This window comes from Manis pentadactyla, chromosome X (assembly GCF_030020395.1).
Source record: "Manis pentadactyla isolate mManPen7 chromosome X, mManPen7.hap1, whole genome shotgun sequence".
Taxonomy (NCBI): Eukaryota; Metazoa; Chordata; class Mammalia; order Pholidota; family Manidae; genus Manis; species Manis pentadactyla.
The window spans coordinates 50331656-50338883 of record NC_080038.1 but is presented as its reverse complement, the minus strand read 5'-3'; the positions used below and the strand labels follow the sequence as shown (position 1 = coordinate 50338883).

The window sequence follows — 7228 nt, the reverse complement described above, 5'->3', positions numbered from 1 at the left end:
GGGCTTAGGCTTGCTGTTTTGTTAATTATTTTCAAATTGTCTTATAGATACATTGTTCCTTGCTTCTTATCTTGCTGTTCATTTGTAATTTGATATCTTTTGATAGAACTGTGGTTTGACTTCTTTATCATACTCTTTTGTGTAACTAACACAGCTTTTTCCTTTGTAATTACCATGAGGCTCCCAGAAAATATCTTATATTTATAATATCCTATCTTATGCTGATGACACCTTAACTTTGATGACTTTCCATAAGTTTACACTTTCACTTCATCTCACTTTTTAGGTTATTGATATTATAATTTTAATGTTTTTTGTATTTTCAATAAAAAAGCAAATTATAATATCATGGCTATTTTAGTATGTTTGTTTTTTACTTTTTAAACTATAGTTTTAACTGTATTATGTACCACCATTGCAATACTAGAGAATCTGACTTTGATTCTGTATTTACCATTACTTGTGAGTTTTCCACCTATATTCATACATTTTTATGATGTTGACTAACATCTTTTTACTTCTTGGAAATCTCCCTTTATAAAGTATATATAGTTGTGCTAAACTCCGTCAGCTCTTTTGGTTGCTGTTGTTCTTCAGGAAAGTCATGATTCTCCTTCATTTCTGGATAACTTTGCCTGGTATAGTATTTTTGGTTGGCAGGGATTTTTTTCTGTAAAAAGTATGATTATATCCGATTCTTTCGACTTAAAAAGTTTCTATTGAAAAATCCACCATAGCTTCATAGAGGGTTCCCTTTTATGTCACTCTTCCCTTGTTGCTTTCATAATTCACTGTTTGGAGTTTGACAAAATCCAGGCAGAAAAAGAATTAATAACTTGGGATTGAAGGAACTGATGAGAATGGTTGTAATTTTTAATGATGTTTTACTTAAACATTGCTGGTTTTCAATGTTTTGGTTTCCCAGGTTTAAGGAAAGCTTTTTCTCTTTTCTCTTAAGCAATCTATGACTTACAGCAATTTGTAAACTTTTGTAAACAGAAATGAAACATTTACTTTGTACCTACTTGTTTGCTCCAGATTCTGGATTATCTTTGATAGAAACTGGAGTTACCATAGAGAAAAATATTTTGTTGTAGTGGTACAATACAGCACACTCTTGTGGGTATTAAATTCTAGTCATATTTATTGTTTTTGAGGTTATGTTTTTACCTGTAAACTGGACTGGGTCCAGAATTCTAGTTTCCTCCAATATCTGGCTAATACTCTCTAAACAAATATTTCCAATTTTATTACATCCTTCTCACATAAAATCACTAACAAAGACTTTCCTTGAACCTCGTTGAAGGGATCATACCATGTCATTACCCAAATGGCAGCCAAACTTCAGGGCCTTGAAACTTGAGTGCACACCTCCCAAATAAAATGGTTCCTCCAGACTCAAAATTGCACACCAGCTGTAGATATAAAATTAAAATTAACTAGAAAGCTACCACCCCATTAATAAATAACACCTTGTGGTGGATAGTTCTCCCAGGATCATGGATCGAGATCTTCATCTCCAATATGAAGTTTTTATTCCTTTTGCCTTTGGCTACTTGTGTTTTTCTATTAATGCACATAAAACCAAAGTTTTTTTTACTCTGGCAACTATTGCTGAATCTACTGCTAAGGCCATAGATATACCATAAAAGTCCCTAGACTTTTTTGCCATGGAAATTTTAGATAATAAAATTGCTTTACATAAATTATTGCCTAAACAAGAAGGAGTATGTGCCACAGCACATACTTCCTGCTGTATCTGGGTCAACAGCTCTGGTATTTCATGTAGCAAAAATACATGAAATTAGCAAATAAGCCACTTGGCTAAAGCAGTTTGATGCTTCTTTGGGTAATTTCTGTTTGATACCTACTGGATCAAACTCCTGCAGGAACTTAAAGTATTTTTTTAATTGAAGTACAGTTGATACACAACTAGGAATGTTAATAATACTGTAATATATTTGTATAATGACAGATGGTAACTACACTTATCATGGTAAGCATTTAGTAATGAATATAATTATTGAATCACTATGTTGTACACCTGAAACCAATAAAATATTGAGAGCTCAAAACATTTTGCACATGAGCATGTAAATTTCCAAAATTTACATTTTGCAAAAAGAGAAGTTTCTGTGACTCCTTCACATGGGTTCTCATGTACTGTGGTAACAATCCAATTGATGAAGCCTTGAAGTAGACTACAGTTAAGTTGAGAATTTTAAATTGTAAGGTTTAATAGGATTATGAAAGTTGTAGTGTCTAATGTAAAGTGATTTATGCAAAGAAGTTGTGTCTTTTTACCTGAATGTTTATGGGAATGTATGTCTGGCTGGGGAACACTTCCCTTACCTACCACTGTAAAACCAAAACCTGTTGATAAAGTCATAAAGGAGGCTACAGTTAAGGATGTAAGGGTTAATGGGACTAAGATGAAAATTTGGAAGAGAACTGGTTTGTTTGAACAGTGATCACATAAAGTGGTCGTGTCCATTGTAACAGAATGTATTATGAGATTGGATATTGTGTTTGACTGGAGAACATTTCTTCTACCTTGTATTGTAAAACAGAAAGCATGTATGTATTTCCTTCAATCAATATTAATTGTACATGTTAAATGGGTATGAATAATATTGTCTAAGCCCAAACTGTGCAGAACAGAAGCTGTGCTGCTGGTAATGACAAATTATCTGTGTGATAATGGCCCGATGTGGAGCATAGACAAAAGCTTGTAGCAAAAACATGTGAATATTTCCTAACAATGAATACTAGGAATTTGAGCTAGAATATTCCCATTTGGGGGCAATTGTTAGCTTGTTATTGTATATTAATTGAAACTGCCACTGTGACTGAAGGGCATAAATTTTCTTGAAATTTGAAATACCAATAATGTCTTGGATGATGTTGGAAAAACACTCTAATGGGGATGGTAGTGCCCATTATAGTTCCATAATAAAGTAGAAATGCTTATACAGTATCTGGTTACCTGAGGAACACAAGAAGGAGATACCTATATGTTGGGAGCCTTTTTTCCTCTAGGGCTAACTCTGGAACTGTGTTGGGAGCTGTAGGATTCTATTGCCACTTGGACAGTGCCCTACAAACAGCTCTCAACTGACCAAAAATAGCTGTCTGACTTATGGATGGCAGCTCCAAGGTGAATGGACAGCATCCTATTTGAAAGACCACCATTCTGATCAAAGAAGATAAAACAAACCAACTCAGTGGGCTTAACTGTATACTATTTTCCTAGCAGTGATGGAAGAATTAAACATTGATAACAGTGTCAAAGTTTAAGTTTTACTGACTCATGGGTGATGGCCAATGGCCTGCCCATATGGTCAGAGTGCAATAGAAAGCTGGCCTATTAAAGGGATTCCCAGATAGGGCAGAACCCTATAGAAATCACTATGTGAATTTGAAGGGTGTGTTAAAGTAGAACATACCCATGTTCATCAGAACTACCCTCCAAATTTGGAATGTGATTAGAATTGACAAGCAGACATTTTCATGTCCTTTCTTAAGTTGATCACCTGGCTTCATGAAATGGATATGGATTACTGCTGCAATGCATAAAATGACTGAATCTAGATATATTCCTCTTGTATCCTCTGAGGCACAAAATGTCAATAAGAACTGTTCTGTCTGTCAGCAAAAATTGCAGAGATAACAGATGGCCATGCAGCAGATTCCTTGTGGGGAAGGCTCTGAACAGAGTTGACAAGTCAGACTGATGCTGATAGCCTTGGGGAGCTACAAATGTGTCTTGACAGCAATAGACACTGAATCTGGACTGAGTTTCAGATACCAGGTGAGAGATACAAATTCTCAGGGTGCTTTAAAATAACTGGAACAGAAGATATTGCATCAAGTTAAACAGATGACAATCATTTCTTCATACAAAGGAACATACTTTTAGTACATAATGTCCAACAATTGGCAGAGACATAGCCTTCTCAGAGCAATAGTTTGATAGAGAAACAGAACAAGCAATTAAAACATTGATTGTCTAAAATTGGGGGAGATATAGACATGAAAGACTGGCTTATAAGCCTTCGCAAGTATGTGCTTACATTCGACATGGATGAGGTTAAAAAACTGACCTCATTGCATAGATTCCTCTGTCTCACTGGTATATTTGGGAAAGAGGGTATGTAGAAGGATGTTGGTATGACTATGAAATTTTTAGACACTGAGAGGAGAGAGGACAGTGGCACAATATCTGTACTTTTTCTTTCTTTTCTACATCACCTCAAGTTATTCCCCCCTATCTGATGCAATCGTCACAAGGCCAGGGATACAACTACAAGTGTCAGAGGCAGGGATGATTTCTAGATTAGAAACATAAATTATATTTTAAACCTATGTTATACTTCTTAAGGGCCTTATGCAGTGGGTTGTATCTTCACCGCATCTAGCAAAACTGGGGTTAACAGTAAATGCAGCTGTATTGCCTAATGGTAAAACTAGTCCACTAGCTCTGCACTTGTGTAACATTACCCTATCTGAATGAATGGATTAAAGGGGGTGTACTTGCTAGCCCAGCATTGCTGCCTTCAATCTAGACCTGTACAGTGGCCAAACCTAGTATCCCTTCTAAAGGTGGAAAATTTTGGTCATAAATGTGAAGAAAGAGGACAAGAAGCTGAGGGTAAAGGAATGAACAAATAGGTTATTCAATGAAGAAAATCCATATTATATCAGCACTTTGAAAGGGTCTCAGAGCAAGAGATGATGTTGTCTTTAGCTCAACTTTAACAGAGGCCTGAAAAAGTAAAGTAATATCACTATATATATATATAATATGATATAAATATATGATATCAGACCACTTCTGCTTTTAGAACCTGACAAGATCAAATAGAAGCCTAAAAACCTCAGTGGCCTCACCTTGGAGATACATTATATGATGATGGACTGGATAATTATTAATGACAATAGGATTCTAATAACGTTCCAGTATCTTTTGATTTTATGATTGTTTTGCAATAAGACATCCATGTTCAAAGACCAAGGGGTAGGATGAGATATTGTGAGATTATAAGAAATACATATTTTTGTTTTTTTCCCCAACTCCTGGCCAGGAATCCTAAAACCTTGGTAACTTCCTTAGTGATAAAGATGCTAGGAGCATCTTTTATACTAATATTTGGTCTTTGAGCCTAGTTCCTGACATTGCTCCTTAAACCCTTTGGATTTCCTAGGCAATAAGAACACCTTTTTTTCTAATTAGGCAACTCTTGGTGGGCTCCTGGATAGCTTCAAAATGGTGATTGTTCAGAAAAAAGACAAGAGCATTATTGGAGGGTTGGAAATTTCAGCTCCTATATCCATTTTCTGGGGAGGAGAGAGGGAACAAAGATTGAGTTAATAACCTATCACACCAACATGATGAAGCCTCCATAAATATCCCTGAAGTATGGGGTTTGGATATCTTTCATGTTGGTGAACACATCCATTTTCCAGGAAGGTGACATGCCCCAAATCCATGGGGACAGAAGTTCCTGTCTTGGAACACCCAGACCTTGTCCTATGTACATCTTCATATGGCTGTTCATTTGTGTATTTTATCATATCCTTTACTACATAATTTTATATAATCAGTGTAAATGAGTGTATTCTTGAGTTATGTGAGCCATTATAACAAGTTATTGAACCTGACGAGGGTGTTGCAGATACCCCTGCTTATAGTCATGTCAGATAGAAGTGGGAGTAACCTGAGAATCCACTACTTGCTGTTGGCATCCGAAGTGCGTTCAGCCTGTGGGACTGAACCCTTTAACATGTGGGATCTGTTCCTAACTCCAGGTAGATAGTGTCAGAATTGTATAGTTGTAGGATACCAAGCTGGTATTGGGGAATTGGTTGTTGTGGGGAAAAAAAACCACATATTTGTGGCCAGAAATATTGAGAGGAGTAGAGGGAACATTTTTACTTATGTAGAATATTTTTATTATCAGGCTAAAACATATTTGTTATACTGTTAAGGCAGACACCATATTACCAAGGTTCTCTGTTTTGGTGTCTGTACATTTTACTATTTATTATATGTCTTGGTTCACTTTTTTAAAAAGAGCTACCAGATGCCTCACAGGAAGAAAGATGATCATCACCTGGCAAAATTGCCTGTTGTTCTGGAGCGTATTGAACAGATGAAGGACATAAATCCTGTTTTCCTTTTGGAGTATAAAGTGTTTCAGCCAGTTAACTAAACTAGCTTACTGGAATTCTGATAGATCTAAAAGCAAAAAAGGCTTGATTGCTGAAGAGATTGTTAATCCTCTTGGTATCTGCTACTGTACAACATTACTAAAGGGTCATTGAATTTAAATATCTCCTGCTTATCCTTTGCTAACTATATCATGTCAAAACTATCTCTTGATGTACTTCAAATTTTTTCTTTTCCTTTTGAATTGAAACTCACATACTTCATCCTCCTCCTCCAACACATCGCTGTCTGTATAATTTCCAAATGTATACATTTGGCTACCCTACCAAAGATAAAAATTACAATTCTTATGACTCCCTGCCATTAATTAAAAATCTGTTACATTAGCAGGAGGAACAAAGTGAGGAGATGGCTGCTGGGTCTTCCACCACCATCCTGGGTAAATTTATTGCTGCGCTTACATTTTAAGACACCCTCTGCCTCGGCCACCACTGTCTCTGCCTCCCATGTACATTTCTCTAGTAAAATTTTCATTTCAGTTATTTTGCTTATCAGCTCCATAATTTCTGTTTTGTCCTTCTTATAATTCATTTATCTTTATTTATATCTTCATTTCATTCATACGTTGTTTTTATGATTTCCTTTTGCTTTTTGCCCATGATAGCCTTTAGTTCTTCGAGCACGTTTAAAAATTTTAAAATCCTTTTCCTAGTGAGTTGAAGTCCTGACTTCTTCAAGGATGGTTTCAGTCAATTTATTATTTTTCTTTTGAGTGGGCTATACTTTCCTGTTTCTTTGTTGTTGTTGTTGTTGAAACATGGTTCCATATATTACAGTGTAGTAACTCTTGAAATCGAAATCAGATATCTTCTTTCCTCATGATGTTTTTTAGTGGGAAGACTTGTTGAATACATTGGAATATTTGTTGAATCTCTAGCAATCCATTCGTTTTGTGGCTTTTCCAAACTACATTTGCAAAGACTTATTCCTTTTTATGTGTGGGTACTGAAATCTCAGTGCCTTAGCTTGTGCTCAGCTAATGATTTGAAAGACTTTCAT

At 35.7% G+C, this 7228-nt stretch overlaps 1 pseudogene; it reads right to left on the bottom strand.

Moving 5' to 3' along the window:
- Positions 1-5931: 5931 nt before the first annotated feature.
- On the bottom strand, positions 5932-6533 carry LOC118934906 (lysM and putative peptidoglycan-binding domain-containing protein 3-like; annotated as a pseudogene).
- Between the last annotated feature and the right edge of the window lie 695 nt (positions 6534-7228).